Source organism: Macrobrachium nipponense, chromosome 41 (assembly GCF_015104395.2).
Source record: "Macrobrachium nipponense isolate FS-2020 chromosome 41, ASM1510439v2, whole genome shotgun sequence".
Taxonomy (NCBI): Eukaryota; Metazoa; Arthropoda; class Malacostraca; order Decapoda; family Palaemonidae; genus Macrobrachium; species Macrobrachium nipponense.
In genome coordinates this window covers 26,293,544-26,313,987 of record NC_061102.1, presented here as the reverse complement: position 1 = coordinate 26,313,987, position 20,444 = coordinate 26,293,544, and the positions used below count along the sequence as shown (strand labels likewise).

General features: G+C 38.5%; 1 protein-coding gene across 3 annotated transcripts in view; it reads right to left on the bottom strand.

Moving 5' to 3' along the window:
- The window catches only part of LOC135212624 (gastrula zinc finger protein XlCGF57.1-like), a 71,646-nt gene extending 59,532 nt beyond the window's left edge, over positions 1-12,114 (bottom strand). For 2 of the 3 annotated variants that reach the window (XM_064246211.1, XM_064246210.1), the window contains exon 1: positions 9,771-10,272. The gene's annotated coding sequence lies outside the window, so the exon portion shown is untranslated. Of the gene's footprint in view, positions 1-9,770 lie in introns of all 3 variants that reach the window. The other variant, XM_064246212.1, reaches the window with a different exon arrangement.
- Between the last annotated feature and the right edge of the window lie 8,330 nt (positions 12,115-20,444).

The window sequence follows — 20,444 nt, the reverse complement described above, 5'->3', positions numbered from 1 at the left end:
ACTATTTAGTAGCACTTCCATGAAATCCTAGTATGTTATATATTAAGGGTAAATTATACAAAGAAATCACTTCAAATTGCTAAAGTACGTTTATAAACAATTCACTAATAATTTTCAGATGAATACTGCACCTCTCATGGTTATTCCTAAATTCTATTTCCAAGATTAAAACTTGAGCATAATATTTTTCACATTTAAATCCAATGAACTATTACCCTTAAGTACAAGAAATATCACAAATTTATTCTGGATGTCCTTGATTAATCTTATTTCAAATGATGGAACAATGAAAGTTATTTGAAATAATCATATTTTTATGCTCAATATTTTCTATTAATTTCATTTTTAATTCTATAAACTGCTCAATATTTACATGTTAGTAACCAAAATGAAAATGTAAAAAATTAGAGGTTAAATATAAGAAATCATTTAAGACTTTGTTAGAATAAGATTTTCTGTAAGTTTAATAAAATAAAGTTAGGTGATAGTGTTTTTGTTATGTAAAGTAAATGTGTAAGCCTCGCCTGAGCATGTATAGTACGTCCATGAATACATCGAATTAAGGTAAACTGCACTCTTATATACGTGTTATGTGTATAGCATGTACATGCATCACATAACCTTTGCACCTGAGAGAGAGAGAGAGAGAGAGAGAGAGAGAGAGAGAGAGAGAGAGAGAGAGAGAGAGAGAGAGAGAGAGAGAGAGAGAGATTTATGTGTCTGTTATATGCTGTATTAATGTACAAATTTATGTACTATTACACTATTATCCTGAGGACAAGATAATGTTTGGTTCATGATGTTATGAATTATTAACCCTTAAATGCCGAAGGGGTATATTAAAAATCGTCTTCCGTGTGCCGAGGCAGTCTCAGAGTGAGCGCGGAAGTGGAAAAAATATTTTTGTCAAAAAATCACAGCGCATTTAGTTTTCAAGATTAAGAGTTCATTTTTGGCTCCTTTTTTTGTCATTGCCTGAAGTTTAGTATGCAACCATCAGAAATTAAAAAAATTATCATTATCATATATAAATAATGTGATACGTATATGATAGCGTGAAAACAAAATTTCATATATAATTGTATTCAAATCGTGCTATGCGCAAAACGGTTAAAGGTAACGAGTTAATTTTTTTTCGTTGTAATGTACACTAAATTGCAATAATTTTGGTATATAACACATTGCAAAACGATAAAAGCAACACAGAGAAAATATTATCACAAAATAATGCATGAATTCGTAACACGCGGACGTAAACAAATATATTTTTCAAAAATTCACCATAAATCTAAATATTGTCCTAGAGACTTCCAATTTCTTTCAAAATGAAGACGAATGATTGAATATTATATACTGTAAGATTATTAGCTTACAATTGCAGTTTTTGACCATATCTGACGAGTTAAAGTTGACCGAATGTCGAATTTTTGTATATATTTTTTTATATGCAATTATTTCAGAAATTAGAAAAGCTACAACCTTCAATTATTTTTCGTTTTATTCTACGGGAAATTGCGCACATTTTCATATATAAAACTCTATGAAATGCCTAATATGAAATGGAGCAAATATTCAGAGAATGGGACGTACGCATTTCGGAGATTTGTGGCGGAGAATCCGCGCGGAGGGAAGGAAAGTTTTTTTTTAAATTCACCATAAATCTAAGTATATTGTGCTAGAGACTTCAAATTTGTTTCAAAATGAAGATAAATGACTGAATATTACTAGACTGGAAAAGTTTTAGCTTACAATTGCGTTTTTCGACCATTTCGGTAGAGTCAAAGTTGACCAAACGTGGTTGTTTTTCTATTTATCGTGATTTATATGCAAATATTTCAAAAATGAGAAAAGCTACAACCTTCAATTATTTTTAGTTGTATTCTACATGAAATTGCGCACATTTTCATATATAAAACTTTATGTAACAGCTAATTTAAAATGGTGCAAACATTACCATAATCGCACGTATGATTTTTTCGGAAGAGTTACCGCGCGGACGTAAAGAAAATGTTATTTTTTTCATAAATTCACCATAAATCGTAATATTGTGCTAGAGACTTCCAATTTGTTGCAAAATGAAGGTAAATGATTGAATATTACTAAAATATAAGAGTTTTAGCTTACAATTGCGTTTTTCAACCATTTCGGTAGAGTCAAAGTTGACCGAAGGTTGAAAATTGTCACATCATATTTTATATGAAAATATTTCAAAATTGATAAAAGCTACAACCATGGGTTGTTTTAAGTTGTATTGTGCATGAAATTGCGCACATTTCCATATATAAAACTTTATGTAACGGCTAATTTTAAAATGGTGCAAACATTACCACAATCGCATGTATGATTTTTTTCGGAAGAGTTACCGCGCGGACGTAAGAAAAAAGTTTTTTCATAAATTCACCATAAATCGAAATATTGTGCTAGAGACTTCCAATTAGTTGCAAAATGAAGGTAAATGATTGAATATTACAAAAATATAAGAGTTTTAGCTTACAATTGCGTTTTTCGACCATTTCGGTAGTCAAAGTTGACCGAAGGTTGAAATTTTGGCACTTATCGTTATTCATATAAAAATATCCCAAACTGATAAAAGATACAATCATGAGTATTTTTTTGTTGTATTCTACATAAAAATGCACACATTTTCATATATAATATTCCATGTAATGGCTAATTTAAAATGGTACTAGTTATGTTAAAGTGACGAAATAATTTCCAAGATGTCACAGATACTTTTTAGTGCGGCAAAAAAGAAATTCGCGATTGCGCGCCTGCGTAACGATTGTAAACAAAACAACACCTTGATCCGTGAACTCCCAGCTCATCAGCGCGTGATTCAAGAGTTTTTGGCTGGTAGGCCTAAAAGTATTTTTCTGTGAATTTTTAAAAAACTTTTGTATGTCGACGTAAAATACGTCCAGTCGGCACCCGAGAGACAAAAAATGTCGACGTAAAATACGTCTAGTCGGCGTTTAAGGGTTAAACAACAATAAAACCGTGAAAAATAATTAACTGTTTATTGGCGATGAACGATGAAATGACAGTCCTAAAAACATCAATGGCATTTTAGAAGGATTTCTCTCAAGCAACTGACAAATTCAAATAACTGGCAACCCTTTGGCCTTAAGGGTCCAGTTATAAGGAATTATACTGTATACAAAATTAGTGGATAGAGTCTGAAACTCTGATGTTACCAGTTTATTCAATGCTTAAAAAGCTTTCCCAATAAAAATGTGAGATTTTGTATTTCCAAATATAAAAGGATATAGAATTTTTTATATTCTATAACTTATTCATTTCTTAACCTAAAATTATGTTTTTTATTTTTTTTTTTAACCCTTAAGAGCCGGGCTAAAAAATCAATATGTAGCACCCAAGGCCGGGAACCTTTGAGGTTGGCCAATTTAAGAAAAATACACATCAATGGAAAGAGGAAGATATGCAAAGGCACAAGGTGTAAAAATTCGAACAAATTTTTCCTACCTTCTATGAGAAGTGAAAAATGACTACGTATATTAACAACCCCTTGTAGAGCCTCTTTTACAAGACAATCATAAATTTTACCAAGTTATACATGTTTTTCTAATAAATAAATTTATTTTCTTTTGTAAAATTATACTAATTACAACTCATACAATATCAACAGAGGTAAGACCTAAAATCAGTAACAAATACTGAGCACATGTATTTGTTGTAAAAATATTTAAGTAAATTTACTGAGATTGAAGATGTAGTATGTAACTTTTTTGGGATTATACATGACTTTTCTAATACTTCATTGGACTTTTCTTTGCAAAGTTACAATTAAAACTGACATATGTACTATCATCAAAGATAAGAACTAACAGCAACCATCAGCAACCCCTTGGTATATTTATAAGCAAATTTATAAAAAGATGTCATGTAGAGAGAGAGAGAGAGGAGAGGAGAAGGAGAGCTAGAGAGAGAGAGAGAGAGAGAGACGACGAGGAGAGGAGAGAGAGATAGAGAGAGAGAGAGAGAGAGAGGTAGTAGTACGTGCTCCCTTGAAGTCAAGATCACAACTAACCCCTGAGCTGCCTGTTTCCTTGATCTTGGCTAGTCTAAAAGTTGCCATTAGTGAATTTATGGGCCATAAAAGTAATGGCACCTCTTTTCCACCCGATTCCCCCAAATCGATGGCGCGTAATGTTGATGCTCACCATGAGTGGGTCCATCTACCACCTAACACCTGTAATTGCTACTTGTACGAGAGGTCCATCCATTAAGGGTGCCAGCCGGCCAATACAGGACGAAAAATGCAAAATCATGAAAAAATTCATGGAGCTTCGAATGCAATGGAGAATGCGTATAGGTAATATTTCGTCAAAATTCCTCTTACTTTCATAACCACAGGGTAATTAGTAAAAGTAACTCAATAAGCCAAAAACATTGATCTATACAAGAAAAAGCAGTATTTCTTCTGTTATCATAAATTTTCATAATCATCATCACACAAATTTTATGCAATGGCATCAGTAGAGATTCCATGAGTCACATAAGACTGAGCTAAGAGGCTTTACACCCTTCAGTGCGAGCAGAAACATGAAAGAGATATACGTTCAAGTTTCACCTCTGACATTCGCTTGCTTTTATGTCTGTTTTCCTTTGTTTCGGCAAGGTTTTCATCATGCCAAAGAGGAAAAGACAAGCAAAACATCTCACTTACATACAGAAGAAGAAAATTCGCTCTATTAAGAGTTCAGAAGATCATAATACCAGCGATATTAGCGGAGTTAGTGGAAGAGAGAGAGATCTTTCAGCAAAGGGATCTTCATTTGTGATTAAATTATGATAAATAACATAGTTCTGACTTATTAATACCAAAAATGATTATAAAATTCATAATAATCATGATTTATTAACATCGTCTTTTTAAAAATACAAAGTAAAACTCAAAACGCCCATATCTCAAAAGCTATACTTATTAAAACCTTCAAATTCTATCTTCTCAATTAATTTTAAAGCTATAGCATTGAAATTTAGTACATAACTTAGAAAGACATAATAGAACAATCACATCTAGCCCTTTTTTCCAATTTTATTTTCCCTTCTTTTTACTTTTTTTCTGATTTATAGGATTTATTTTTTTACCATAATGAAAAAATTCATATCTAGCAAAAAATGTACTTTTAGGAAAAAAACTACATTTGATTAGAGGTCTACATAAGGTCTAAATATGGTACCAATATCAGGTCTTAATATTAAGTATCAAGGGAGGAGAATTTGAATAATGGTTATTTTCGGGATAAATTGCACTGTCAGTCCTGTCCTTAAAAAATGGCATTAGCCACCCTTGAGGGTTAAAAGAAATTCCCCCATTTTATGATCAATAAACTAAAATTGATTAAATTTTCCAAATGTTGAATTTCTTGAGCATGTTGATGATACTTTGTACCATACATACAATGTTTACAGCAAGTTACAATGTTTTCAACATTTTGAAAAGTAACATCTTCAAAACGTGAAGATAAGTCATAATGCAGCATGTGCTAATACTGAAGTTGCCAAACCTTTCAAAGAGGAGTTGTAGTACCAGGTATACTAGTGTGTTAAATAAAATTTGGACCAAAACAAACATTTCAAGTTAATGAGAAGGATTTGTTCTCAAAGTATCTGCCTGTGTATATCAACATTCATTAAGGAGACGAGAACGCACTAATCCATGATACTATTCACAGACCATATTATAGTACCTTTGGCTATTCGTTACTTCAAGGACCACCATAAACTCAATAATGTCAGCAAATACTTCCTTCTCATTTATCATCACCCCTAATTATGAGGAAAGCTTGGAAGACATTACAATTGTTTGAAGACTGAACCAGTTTATTCATTATTTCATTCCTTAGGTGAAAGAATATTGTTGTCAGAGCAACATAAATATAACCATCATGATTGTCTCCACTTTAGATAATGTTCCTGAATACCTGCAGCATCTTGCAAAAATGCATTCTTGGCAACCTGCACCCTGATGTACAGCTAGATTTTTTACTACAAAACAATCAAGCTCCACCAATCAATGGATCAATGTGCAACAGATGCATTAATAGCATACAGTAACAAATCAAATTGGATTTGGCTGCCAAACCACTAAAAGCTGCCAAACACAATGAGAATTTTGTTATCAGGAACATCACAGCAACATGAAATGAAGTCCAACAGTAATATAAGAACAGAATATGCAATAAAGTTTTGAAGCCATTTATCAACATCTTAAGTCTCCAAGAAAGAACCTACTGTAGAGGAAATAAATCAGACATACTTAACCAGGAGCCAGCTACAACTGAAAATGAATAAGGATTTTCAGGAAAGAAGAAACAAGCAGAGGCACAAAAGGTGGTAGTCATTCCGGGCCCATCAAAAAAGTCACAATGAAAAAATTAGCAGAAGCACTTGCTTATTAAGTAGCATTTTTTAAAATGATATAAAAATTAGACAATTACCAGAGATCTGTACAGTCTGAGAGACAAATAGTACAGGATACTCTTGCTCGCAAGGAAGGAATTTATAATGAAAATGAAAAGACACAATCTGTCAAGTCAGAATCTTGTGTCTATTCCAAAATCATCATCAGATGTCTAGAACCCACAGAGACCTTAGGAAAAAAAATCAGTACGTAATCTTGTCACCGTAACCTTCCTTCTATTATCTCCCAGCAATTAACCTTCAATTTACAAGTCAAAGCATTTGTAAGTGACTCACTGCACTTTTGGGTGACTAACCACATTAACAAAAGATATCTGTACAATATTCTTTACAAAATAACTCAAGTAATCAAGTCAAAGCATTGTAAAAATGACAAATTCAACACAAATTTTTATTTTTCCTAATATACAAACCCACGACATCATGTGATAGAGTACTCTTTAAGTGTAGGTGAGCATGCGCAGATGGCTATGATAGACTCGCTTTAGTGAGAAAGACTAGCTATATAAGACGCCAGCAGGACCAATATCCTTCAATTTATGAATAGCCGGAGAGGCAAAAAGTTAATGTCACTGAAGGCGGAAGAGGAGAGAGATCTTGAAAGAGGGTATAATAAGAGGGGGGAAATTAAATTTACATGAAGTTGTGGGTTTGTGTTAAGAAAAATACAAATTTTTGTTGAATTTGTCATTTGTTCCGACACTGATACAAACACCACAACATCATGTGATAACAAGACTCACATTGAGGAGGACGGAAGATCTCTCTAAATAAAAAAAAAAAAAAAAAAAGTTAATCAACAGAAAACCAGAAGGCCCCAGTCATAAGATAAAAGAACAATACTCACTCTTTCAAGTAATGTGACAGAGCTAAGGAAGCTCTACGTCTTAACGGAACCATATACATAGTCCTATCTCGTGAACATCACCTGCCGGACCAAGGTGGCGTTATGAAGAAGGACTGCTTAACATAACCCGAACAGAGCTAAGGGATCATATCCATCACAACACTTCTTGAGCAACAACCGGTAAACCTAACAAGAAAGTGTCCAGGGATCTGAGCGCAACATCTTTCAAATAGAAAGATATGAAGGTAGTTTGTCTGTTACAGGCTCTGGCACTGAAAATCTGTCCCATGGCACAGTTCTTCTTAAAGGCAACTGGAGAACCAAAACTCCTGATATGACATGCCTTAATGTGTATCAGGATGGTAGATAAGCTTTTATCCAAACTATAAGCTCTTTGTATGACTCTTCTCATCAGAAGGAGATTAAGTTCTTAGAAACCTCCATAATACATCCCATAATAATGAAGTGTCTACCCTGAGCTGGTCTTAAGGAGGTCGTTTGTTTTAGGTAAGTTTTCCCACACTTTTCACGGCACGTACTGGGCAAAGCAACATCTACTCTCGATTGTTATCCACAAAGTCTGACCACTTTCCCTCATATAGGTTGAGGGAGGAATCTCTAACCGAGCTGGCAAAAACTTTTGCAACTTTCTTAAAAAATATCTCTTTCTGAGGAGCTGTTTGATAATCTCCAGCCGTGAAGTTGGAGGGCTTCTGCTGACCGATGCACCACTCCGCTGTGTTCTAGTTTTAGCTGGTCTGGTGTTACGGGAAGATGTCTTGGGATGTCTATGAGCAGATGTTGAATGTATGCATATCATTCTGCATGAGGCTACATTGGGGCTACTAACGTTACTTGAAGCCCTTGAGAAACTAAACACTATCGATCACCCTCCTGATCTTGCTGAAGGGGAAACACGTACATGCCTACGTAGTTCCACAGGTGTTGGAATGTATCCTGCATAACTGCATTCTTGTCTGGGACTGGAGAGCAGTACAGGGGTAATTTGTGGTTTCTTGACATCACGAACACATCTATAGAGGGGTCCGGCCACAAACTGAAGAGCCTGTTCACTACTGACTGAAGCAAATACCACTCTGTTCCCACTATCTAGCCTGGTCTGCTCAGGGTCTGCCACGACGTTCTTCATTCCTGGTATGTATCTGGCAGTCAGAGACAGAAACTTTAAGTTCTGACCACACATGTATTTGGATTGCCAGATGGTTCGATACATGAGAGATTGTCTCCCCATTTGTTAGTCACCTCGATCGCAAAGACTTGAAAAATATAGAGAATGAAATTGACAAATTACTCAAAGCAAGCTGAATATTATGCACATACAGAGGTACATCTGAATGCAATGAGTTGAGTTGAATACAGAATTTAGGCCTAAGGCCAAGCACTGGGACCTATGAGGTCATTCAGCACAGAGATTGAAATTGACAGTATAAAAGGTTTGAAAGGTGTAACAGGGGGAAAACCTCGCAGTTGCACAGAATCAAGCGTTAGGAGAGGGTGGAAAGTAAGATGAAGAAAGAGAATATGAAAGGAAGTACAGTAAAAGGAATGAAAGTGCTTGCAGCCAGGTGCTGAAGGTATGCTGCAAAGAATCTTAAGTAATGCCTACAGTACACCACATGAGGTCCACTGACAGCTCTAACCCCCTACGGAAGTCTGAATGCAATGACGGCTAAGAACAAATTGGAGGATGCCAGTTTCTCACTGGACGAGTCAGTTACATATTCGACTACTCATCTCAGGGTCCGGGTTTGATTCTCTACTCTGCCAATGCGAAATCAGAGGAATTTACGTCTTATGATAGAAATTCATTGCTCGATGTGGTTCAGATCCCACAATAAACTGTAGGTCCTGTTGCTAGGTAACCAGTTGGTTCCTAGCCACGTAAAAATATCTAATCCTTCAGGCCAGCCCTAGGAGAGCTGTTAATCAGCTCAGTGGCCTGGTAAAGCTAAGATATACTTAACTTTGATCCCGCTGGCATCTTATATAGCTAGTCTTTCTCTGTAGAGTGAGTCTACCATAGCCATTTGTCCATGCACACCTAAAAGTACTCCTGTCCCATGATGTTGTGGTGTTTGTATCAGCGTCAGAACAATTTCACATCTTGGCACCATGCTCTACATTAATTGACATGATAAATGCAGCTTCATTCATTTGTTTTTCAAATAAGCACTGTACTCAGTTACAGTAAGTATTTTTGATTGTGCCCTTATTGGTGGCAGTTACTCATTTCTTAATCATATTTTGGTAAAGGATTCAATTTACAATGGGTTTATCATAACAATCCCATTGTAAGCAGACCAACTGTGTGTGCAGCATACATATACCCAGGGCAACTGAAGCATAATTCTATGTCAGCCATTGGTTTCTTCAGCGTAGAAACATATTCCTTATCTATATAAAAACTTTCATAAAATTATAAATGAACAGATATATGCATAATTACTAAACTTACCTTATTCCTTGGTAAATTTCAAATGTTACTGTTCCTGGAATTCTTGTCTAAGCTTCAAAATTCTTATGTTTTAACGACTTGATGATGACGCTAGCTAAGCATCGACAATTATCTGTAAAAAAATAAACACTTTATTACATATGCAAATATTGGGTGTATGTTAAGGATCCACAGTTGCATTAGGTTAAGGTAAGTCTGATTAAGTCATGGGTATTCCCTCTGAAACGCCTACTCGGGAGTAGATGCAGAGTCAAGAAGGGTAGGTGTAAGAAAGCTGACAGCGAAAACAGGGACAACCCTAACCTCTCTTACTGCTGTGTCCTTGCCTACCCAAACCTTATCTTCCTAACCTAACTTAGGGTGCCATGCCCCAACTGGGAGAGGGGTACCTAGTACTGGGACTGGGGCCAGTGTAGAATGATGGGAACAGGTTCTACAAATGAAAATAAATCAAATCTTCCCTAGAATGCCATGTCCTGCCCAAACAAGACCTTACCTTCCTAACCTCACTTTGGCCCCTGGCCCTCCCTCAAGTAGCTAGGCTAACACTACCTGTAAATTTAGGAAAGCCCTGATCAGAGTGAGTGAATATTCGCAGACCGCCGATTTTCTTGTTAATGTGTGCTGTCAGTAAGAACGTGGCGGAACAGCGCTTCGCGCCTTATCCGCATATTTAAATATTCTTGGCAAGCTCGTTTGTTCAGGCAAGAGGTACTGTTTCACTGCGAGCACTAGCCTCAGGGTTAAGATCCACAAGGTACTTTAATAGGAGCTGTAACTGCTTACCGCAGATATGCAAACTACCCGCCTGATCTCATCTTTCTGCAAACTGTAAGCTAGCTCGGTATACATAAGGGCCTTTCCAATTACTAGGTTAGGCTTACCTAGCCTAGGGGGAAACACCACAGTGGATCCATTGTCATCGCATGGATCAGCCTTATTCACTCGATATTTAATTGGTGAAACAAGAATACAATTACATCTGTAATCATACCATTCAAAAGAGTGAAGTTTCGTCAACATAATGTGATATATGAAAGCGCCATACGAACTAAAATAAGCATGTGAGGTCTTTGTAAAATATGTTTTCAAGGCAGTTTTGAAATCCAATATGGCGGCAACTGCATGAGGTGCCGTTTGTAAGCCCAGTGGGTCCAACATCTTTCACAGTCTTCCCAGCACTCATTTGAACAATGTTAGCGTATATATGTAACGTTTCTTGATCTTACTCAAGATTGCAGTTGTAATCAGCACAATATAACATTTTGTTGCCTATATTAGTGAAAGTATGAAACTTCTTATTCCTGGGGTCATGGTTTGAACTGAAATTCATTTTTACCTTGTAATCAGTGGTTTTATCCTTACTGCCATCACAACTGAAACTCCACAATGCTTACTTGATTGTAATTAGTACTATACATATTTTGGTCTTCATTCACTCCAAATTGCACTTGAACTACACTGCGGGCAGCACACGAGCACACGGTTTATGAGGTAGCAAAGCTTTATTCCCTTAATTCTTTACTTTACTCATGATTTAGTTTAACTTTACTTTGTTACTTCAAAATATTTATTTAATTCATGTCTATTATCCCTTTTTTGCAACCAAATTAAGCCCGAAAAATTACAGATATTTCTAAAGTAGATATGAGTAGACGACAGCAAAAATCAAGAGTTGCCAATTTAGTGGAGCTCCACACATACGCGCTGATGCATTTACAAACTGTTTCCATGAATTCTAGTTGTCACAGTAATGCAATAATGATAAAATTGCTCTAATATGTATATATACTACAAATAGATATGCTAATTTCACTTATTTCCCCAGTTTTGTGTAAGTCTTATACCCAGTTTGGAGGGTAAACACATACCAATTGGCAACACTGATAAACAATAGAAGGGCGCAAACAATGCCGTAGGTACTGTTCACAGCAAAACTGTTGATATTTGAGTCAGGAATCTATTTACTTTTTCAACAACGAATATTTTCAAATTAATAATCCTGAATGTGTAAAAAAATTATGCAATTCATGACCTTATACTGCCGTTTAACTATTTTTTTTAAATAATTATCTAGTGCACGCTTCTTCTTCTTCTTCTTCTTCTTCTTCTTCTTCTTCTACCAAAAATCGTAGTTCCCTAGGATTAGTCGCGGTTGGAAGTCATTGTTTACGAATTTTGTGAAGTGCCCCAGCATCTAGAGGTACAAGTAGTGTGCAGATTTAGCACATGGAATGGGAAGTTTATTGACACATGCGACTCGGCAAACATCGAGATGTCATCAATCTTCTAAATAGGGTAAACAATCATGGACGATCCACCATCATCAAGCTGGCCGGGTCTTATTCACTCAATATTTAATTGGTGAAACAAGAATACAATTATATACAACTCTAAGCATACCATTCAAAAGATTGAATTGTATCTACTTCAGAAATATCTGTAATTTATTTAGGTAATTTGGTTGCAAAAAAGGGGTAATAGACATGAATTAAATAAACATTTTGAAACAACAAAGGCAAGTTGAACTAAATAATGAGTAAAGTAAACAATTAAGGGAATAAAACTTTGCAGCGTCGTCGTCTGCTGCTCATAACTGTGTTTGTGGAGCGAGCGCTTAGGAACCAGGAACAGCAACGTGGTTCAAGTGCAATGTGGAGTGAATTAAGACCAAAATATGTATAATAACAATCAAATAAGCACTGTGGAGTTTCAGTTGTGTTGGCAGTAAGGATAAAATCACCGATTACAAGGTAAAAATGAATTCAGTTCAAACCATGACCCTGGGAATAAAAAGTTTCATACTTTCACTAATATAGGCAACAAAATGTTGTTTTATTGTGCTGATTACAACTGCAATCTTGAGTAAGATCAGTAAAGGTTACATATATATATACGCTAACATTGTTCAAATGAGTGCAGGGAAGGCTGGCAAAGATGGTGTCCATCCGTGACCAGACCCGTCCAGCCACACGATCGCTGCCATATTGGATTTCAAAACTGCCTTGAAAACATAATTTACGAAGAGCGTCACATGCTTATTTTAGTTCGTATAGGGCTTTCATATATCACATTATGTTGACGAAACTTCAATCTTTTGAATGGTATGCTTAGAGTTGTAGTAATTGTATTCTTGTTTCACCAATTAAATATCGAGTGAATAAGACCCGGCCAGCGTGATGATGGTGGATCGTCCGTGATTGTTTACCCTAGCAATTCATTTACAATAGGTACGAAAGTCAAGATGTCGTGACGTCATAATACAGGACTTAAAAGAACGTTCTAATTCCAAAAAATAATTACTTAAATTTGAGTCAGAATCGAGTTACTTTTACAATAACGAATATTTTCAAATTAATCATCATAAATATGTAAAATATTGAAGTTTTACTATTTATTTAAATAATTATCTAGTGCACGCTTCGTTGTCGTCTTCTACCAAAACAGTAGTTTCTTTAAAAACGTCGTGGCCAGTGACCGTGTTCCGATTGTTGTGATAAAAGTGCCCCAGCATCTATGGGTACAAGTGGTGTGCAGATTTTTAACAGGAAATGGGAAGTTTGTCGACACAAGCGACTCCACAAACATCGAGATGGCATCAATCTTCTAAGATATTTAAGCGTAAGTAAAAATTTCGAAAGTGGTTTGGTGAAATTTGCACTGCGTTGGCCACCCTTCTCACTACCCTCTGTTTAAAGCTTTAAATTTGGCCTTAATTTCTAACTTTGGAGAAAATACTTACTTAGAAAGGAGCGTAGAGGTCTTTAGCTGCATCTCTCACCAACAACAAGTCGTGACTGATGCCCATCTCCGGTGTCAGGACACGTTATAAGTACTACTTATTCAGAGGGTGGCATACCGTGACCGTCGGTGAGTTGGGCCAGTCCATGCAGTTGTTTACCCTACTTGGAGTTGTAAGTAAAAATTTTGAAAGCGTCATGGAGGTATGTGTGCACTGCGTAGAGCCAGACTTTCATTAACCCCTGTTTAATCTTAAAATATGACCTTCATTTCTATCTTTGGAGAAAATAATTAGGGTAAAACACCACGGCAGGCCAACCCTCATCACGGTGGACGGGTCTTATTCACTCGATATTTAATTGGTGAAACAAGAATACAATTGCAACTCTAAGCATACCATTTAAAAGACTGAAGTTTCGTCAACATAATGTGATATATGAAAGCCCCCATACGAAAACTAAAATAAGCATGTGAGGCGCTCGAAATATGTTTTCAAGGCAGTTTTGAAATCCAATATGGCGGCCATGTTTTGCATGGAAGGTTCTGATCAGTGATGGCCACCATCTTTCCCCAGCCTTCCCAGCACTCATTTGAACAATGTTAGCGTATATATGTAACGTTTATTGATCTTACTCAAGATTGCAGTTGTAATCAGCACAATAAAACAACATTTTGTTGCCTATATTAGTGAAAGTATGAAACTTGTTATTCCCGGGGTTAGGGTTTGAACTGAATTCATTCTTACCTTGTAATCAGTGGTTTTTATCCTTACTGCCATCGCAACTGAAACTCCACAGTGCTTATTTGATTGTTATTATACACATTTTGGTCTCAGTTCACTCCACATTGCACTTTAAACCCGTTGCTGTTTTCAATGCAGCGTCTATTCAATGCGTTGCCAGCTCATCTGAGGAATATATCAGGAGTGAGCGTAGATGTGTTTAAGAATAAGCTCGACAAATATCTAAACTGCATCCCAGACCATCCAAGATTGGAAGATGCAAAAATATACCGGAAGATGTACTAGCAACTCTCTGGTAGACATTAGAGGTGCCTCACACTGAGGGACCTGGGGCAACCCGAACAAGATGTAAGGTCTGTAAGGTAAGTAAGGTCTGGTTTCTAAGCGCGCGCGCCACAAACACAGTTACAAACAGCAGACGACGACAGACGACGACAGACGACGACAGACGACGAAACTGCAAAGTTTTATTCCCTAAACTGTTTACTTTACTCATTATTTAGTTTAAATTTACTTTGTTATTTAAAAATTTTGATTTAATTCATGTATATTATCCCTTTTTTGCAACCAAATTACTCCGAAAAATTACAGATATTTCTAAAGTAGCTACAATCAAATTTTTCTAACGTTTTCGTACATCTGGCTGCCGAAAACCATAGAGGAACGACTACGGATACGTGCATAGAGGAACGACTACGGATAACTGAATTATATACATATTTTTTTTTTTTTTTTTTTTGCTTTTTTGTTTTTGCTAGCACTTTTCATTGATTTCAGTCTATATTAGTATTTTGAATTTCTTTAATAATCGTATGCCAGAAATAAATGTAACCTTTTATGTTTGCATGCTAAGAATGGCAAAATCATTGTTGCCACATTAGTGGAGGCTTCACACATACGCCGTTTCATTATTATAAACTGTTTCCATGAATTCTAGTTGTCATAGTAATGCAATAATGATAAAATGACAATTTGTCGAAAATGATATTGTTATTTTACAATAAGTTTTGTACATACTTACCTGGCAGACATATACTTAGCTTACGTCTCTGACGTCACGACAGAATTCAAAACAAAACACGCGGCTAACGCGACAGGTAGTCCAGGTGATCTACCTTACCCGCCGCTGGGAGGCGGGTGTAAGAACCATCATACCTTTCTTGCCAGATTTTTTCTCTCTTATACCTGTCTCCTGAGGGGAGGCTGGGCGGGCCATCAATCGTATATGTCTGCCAGGTAAGTATGTACAAAACTTTATTGTAAAATAACAATATCATTTTTGTACATGAACTTTCCTGTCAGACATATACTTAGCTGATTGACACCCTTGGTGGAGGGTACAAGACAGAAAATAACAAAGAAAAGGTAAACAACACCTGTTGTAGGATAAACATAACCTTGGTTCTTACCTGTTTAGGCTGAAGACTTCATAGATACTGTCTATTAGTCTGCATAGCCATAAGAGCTACAGCGAGGGCGTGACCTACAGCTGAAAAGACTCTTTGGGTCTACTAACGGGACTTGATATCCGCTTACTTAGTAGAATCCAAGTCGGATCATGTCAATGGGGGTTCGCCCTCTTCTATGACAGAACCTGTCCACTACCAACGCAGGGAGCTTCAAACCAAATCCGATCACCTAACCAAACTAACGTTATTAGCATACGAAACGAAAAAAGATGCCTACCTGCATCATTTTTCATACAACCATATGAACTCATTACCCAAAAAACAAGGGAAAAACTACTAAGGATATGTTCCAGCTCCCTGCCCCAGCATCGAATCCGCCGATACGTACGGGCCTAACGCGAAGCACTCGTCATACGTAATACTGACGTCTTTTAGGTAGTGGTTGGCGAATACTGAATTACATCTCCAGAATGTAGTTTTCATCAGATTCTGAAGAGACATATTCTTCTTAAAGGCCAAGGAAGTGGCAATTGCTCTCACTTCATGAGCCTTGACTTTTAGGAGCTGAAATGTTCTTCATTACAAGATCTATGTGCTTCTTTCACAACACTTCTAATGAAGAAAGACAGCGCCTTTTTCGACAATGGTCTGCTGGGGTCCTTTACAGAGCACCATAGTCTGTCCTCAATGCCCTTAAGGGTTTTCTTCTTCTGAAGGTAGTATTTTAAACTCCTAACAGGGCAAAGAGTTCTTTCAGGTTCTTCCCCTACTAGGGCAGATAAACCACGAACCTCAAAGTTCCTTGGCCAAGGATTTGAGGGTTCTCATTTTTTGCTAAAAACGAAGGAAGGAAGGAACAAACCACGGAATCTCCTTTGAACCTACCCTTCCTTCTAGGGCATGAATCTCACTAACCCTTTAGCAGATGCTAAAGCCATGAGGAAAGAGAGCTTTCCTCGTGAGATCTTTGAAGGAGGCTAAATGTGGTGGTTCAAACCTAGCGGACCTCAGGAAACGAAGAACCACATCCAGATTCCAACTTGGAACTTCGTTCGAAGTTTTCTTGGAAGATTCAAAAGATCTTAATATCATGAAGATCTTTGTTATTCGAAAGATCTAAATTCCTATGTCTGAACACCGCAGCCAGCATGCTACGGTATCCTTTGATAGTAGATACTGCCAAACTGCATTTTTCTCTGAGGAAAACTAGGAAATCTGCTATCTGAGTCACCAGAGGTACTGGAAGAGGAAAACTTCTGGTTCCTGCACCAACGGCGAAAGACGTCCCACTTCGACTGGTAGACTTTAAGGGTCGAAGGTCTTCTAGCTGAGGCGATAGCCTTAGCAGCTTTTGTCGAAAACCCCTTCGCTCTGACAAGACTTTTGACAGTCGAAAGCCAGTCAGATTGAGAGCGGGGAGGTTTCTGTGATACCTGTCGAAGTGGGGTTGTCTGAGCAAATATGACAATTTGTCCAAAATTGCATTTTTCCTAACTATACAAACCTCCGAGGTCCTTTTACAATAGGAAGGTACTAGCGGCAGCTGGATAGGTCGTAAGCTTTCGAACAAGGGGTTCGGTAGTTAACTGCTTGTCCGATCAGGCGCGCGCGCGCGACTGGTAGGTAAACAAATCACTTTTGCTTTTGGCCCAAGCAAAAACTGCAGAGTGAGGGGTGGCATGAGGTGGGGCTATGTGTAAAAGGACCTCAGGTTTGTATAGTTAGGAAAAATGCAATTTTGGACAAATTGTCATTTGTTCCGACACGGCATACAAACCTTCGGTCCTTTTACAATAGGAAGACTCACTTCTTGGTGGGAGGAATCTGAGTCTTTGTGAACAGACTGGTGTTCGCCCAACCTTGGAAGCCTCCCTGGTCGTAAGAGCGAGGGAGGGATCCAAGCCTCTGTCCGATTGATCGGGGTGTGCACCGCAGGATCAATGGTCAGACCTCTGGGACCGAGTACTAAGAGAGGGGCATGCGCATCTCTTCGTACCAGCAATGCAAGAACTTGTTCCTGTACAGGAGCAAATATAAAGTCATGGGTTTGACTCTTGTAGGCATCCACTTCCCCCCCTTGTAGAAGGAAGTGGTGGATATTCTGCTCCTATCCCTAGTGAAAGGGATAGGATGGGGCTCTGTCATATAGCTCACCGGCATCTCGTACTTATCCAGCAGGGTAATGACCGTATCCCTTCTACCCACAGGTAGAGGGGTAGAAAAAGATAGAAAGAGAAGCCAGTCACTTTCTCATTCACTATCTATTCATACAGTCACACCAGGACTCGATGCTGTTCAGCCTGCTAGGGTCTGGGTTAGCTACACAACGTGTTGAGCAGCCACCACGGGTCCTAAGGAAAACGATCCAAGGACCTGTGGGCAATATCCAAAAGGTAGAAGGTGCCAGTGGTCTGGTTGTACCAGACCCCTGCCTTCAGCCTGCGCCACGGAGAAGTTCTTGTGTAACTCGAGGGGAGTGTACTTCTAGGTCATCTTGGTGCTGACGAAGAGTCTTCAACACTCCGCCTGGGATGTCGAGTTTCTTCAGAAAGCGCGGTCGTGCTTTCACAGGACAAAGCAGCATCTCCTTCGCATCGAAGGCGGTGAAGTCCATTAGGGAGGGGACTGTGAAGGACTCTAACCGATCGTCAGGAACCGAAGGGTTCAGAGTCTTCGCTACGAATTCGGTACGAAATCGAGCGTCACGAATCCCCATCCCCTGGATGCTTGACTTCGCAGGCAAAGTCATGCAATTACCTCAGAGGAAAGAAGGGAATTGTCGTATGACCTATCCCTCTTCTCGACTTCGGTGATGTCCTGTACCCATACCCCTGGTCTATCCGTCTGCCGCGAAGTTGTTGTTCTCGGTAGTGGATAGGACACCGACACTCAATGTTGGGTGTCGATGGTATGGGTACTGTGACAAGCCGTTAGGACGAAGAAAGATTGTTATGGAACAACCGAACTAAGTCCACAGCGAAGTTCGTAACAGACTTGGGCGCTCTGACAGCTGCCTACTGACTGCGTTCGGTAGGAGGCAAGTTGTCCAAGCACCCGAGCAAGTCACGTGACCTTCGCCTTAAAAGGGTTATGCCAAGAGACTAAACAAATAATTTGTTCGTCACCGATGCCAGAAGGCAAGGTGATGACTCTCTTAAGGCATGTGCCCAACAGGCGAAAGTCAATTGCCTTCTAGAGACCGAGGTCCTTGATGGCAAGATATCTCATAGTATAGTTGATTCTCGGGTAAGGAGAAACAACACTATGTGACGTTGAAGACGAAGGTGTACAGAAAATGCAACCTACGTCTTCACAGCTGAACGAGAGAAAGGATCTCAAGATTCTGAACCTGTGCTACAAAGACTGAGAACGCTAACCGCTATTTGATTGCTGTCCGGTGAGGATCGTAGTTGCAATAAAAGCGGAGCGCTTCCAGTAATGAAGACAGGGAACTACTGCCTGAAGAACTGCTTCTCATGGGCTGAACATTTGGAAGTAGAGCTGTCAGGTCGGAGAGTAGGCGATGTCTTCTGACATATCTGTTAATTCGGGGCGAGCAATGAAATTGCACACCTACGAATACGAGATATTTTGAAGACAAACTCAGATGTCTGCAAAAATCATTCGCATTATCGCAGTGCGATGCAGCGGTGACTAGTACAGACTTCTGTTACCGTGCGGTAAACAGAAAGATGAAAGAGTCCAAGAGATATCTCTGTTGAAATCGATGAAATCGAGCGTCACAGCAGTAGATGGTCCTTCATTATTGCGAGAATCCCCATTAATCAGAGACCTAAGTCCATGATTGCAGAGATACGGTTCGGTAGTCAATCCAACCAGGGGAGAGAGAGACGTAACCGACCGTGCATCTCCGAGACCTAGCTGATATGAGCCGCTATCAGGCAGTTCAATACGCAGTAGCTCTCGGTGACTCGTCATCCTGAGTTGCCAGGTAATCCATTATTCCACGAAGGAATTGCGTTCGGCTAGAACCATCGAGCATAAAGAATACGCTCGAGCAATTATATTTAACCGAAACGGATTTCGGTAAATACAAAAGCTGATTTGGTGTTGTCATGACAATACCAAGTATCTAAAATCGAAACTGATAACTGCTGGGAGGTTGCAGGCAACCCCGAGTTGCAGTTCAATTAAGATACAATTCGTCTCGGTCACAAACCGTAGAGTTAACTACGGTATGCGCCTACCCCACGGACAATTCAACTGTTAAAGAATCATGTCGCGAGGGTAATATACGTAGTATATTTGTAGGTTTCTGTACACGACCTCCATCCTAAATTCTTTTCCCCTCGAGGAATGAGAATAAGGATTGGAGATCGACCGCCTTCGTTCTCTAGTCAAGAGAGTGAAGGAGAAGTCTTTCCCAAAGGAAAGCTTCAATGGTGAACAGAATACCGAAGACGATAGTTCAAGCCAAACTGGAAGTTCCCGTCCGTTCTTCTCTATTCCAGTTTAAGCGCCTACTGATGAGTATCTCTTCTTTCAGCAGCAGTCTTCTTCCAAATGCTAGAAATTACAGGAATTCGAGCATAAGCGAGGTTCCCGATTATCGTGTAACAATTATCGGGGATTCTCGCTCACTTTGGACCGTGGTCTCGCCTGAGTGTTTGGAGATCGTAAAAAACTCGAACACTCTGAGTGCGCTAGAAATTCCGTAGAATTCTAAGCACTCTGCGAAACCCCCCACCGAATTCGTCAGATGATATCGGCTGGTGGTCCTCTCGATTCCCGTAGAAATCGAGATCTAGCAGTTGGAGAAGA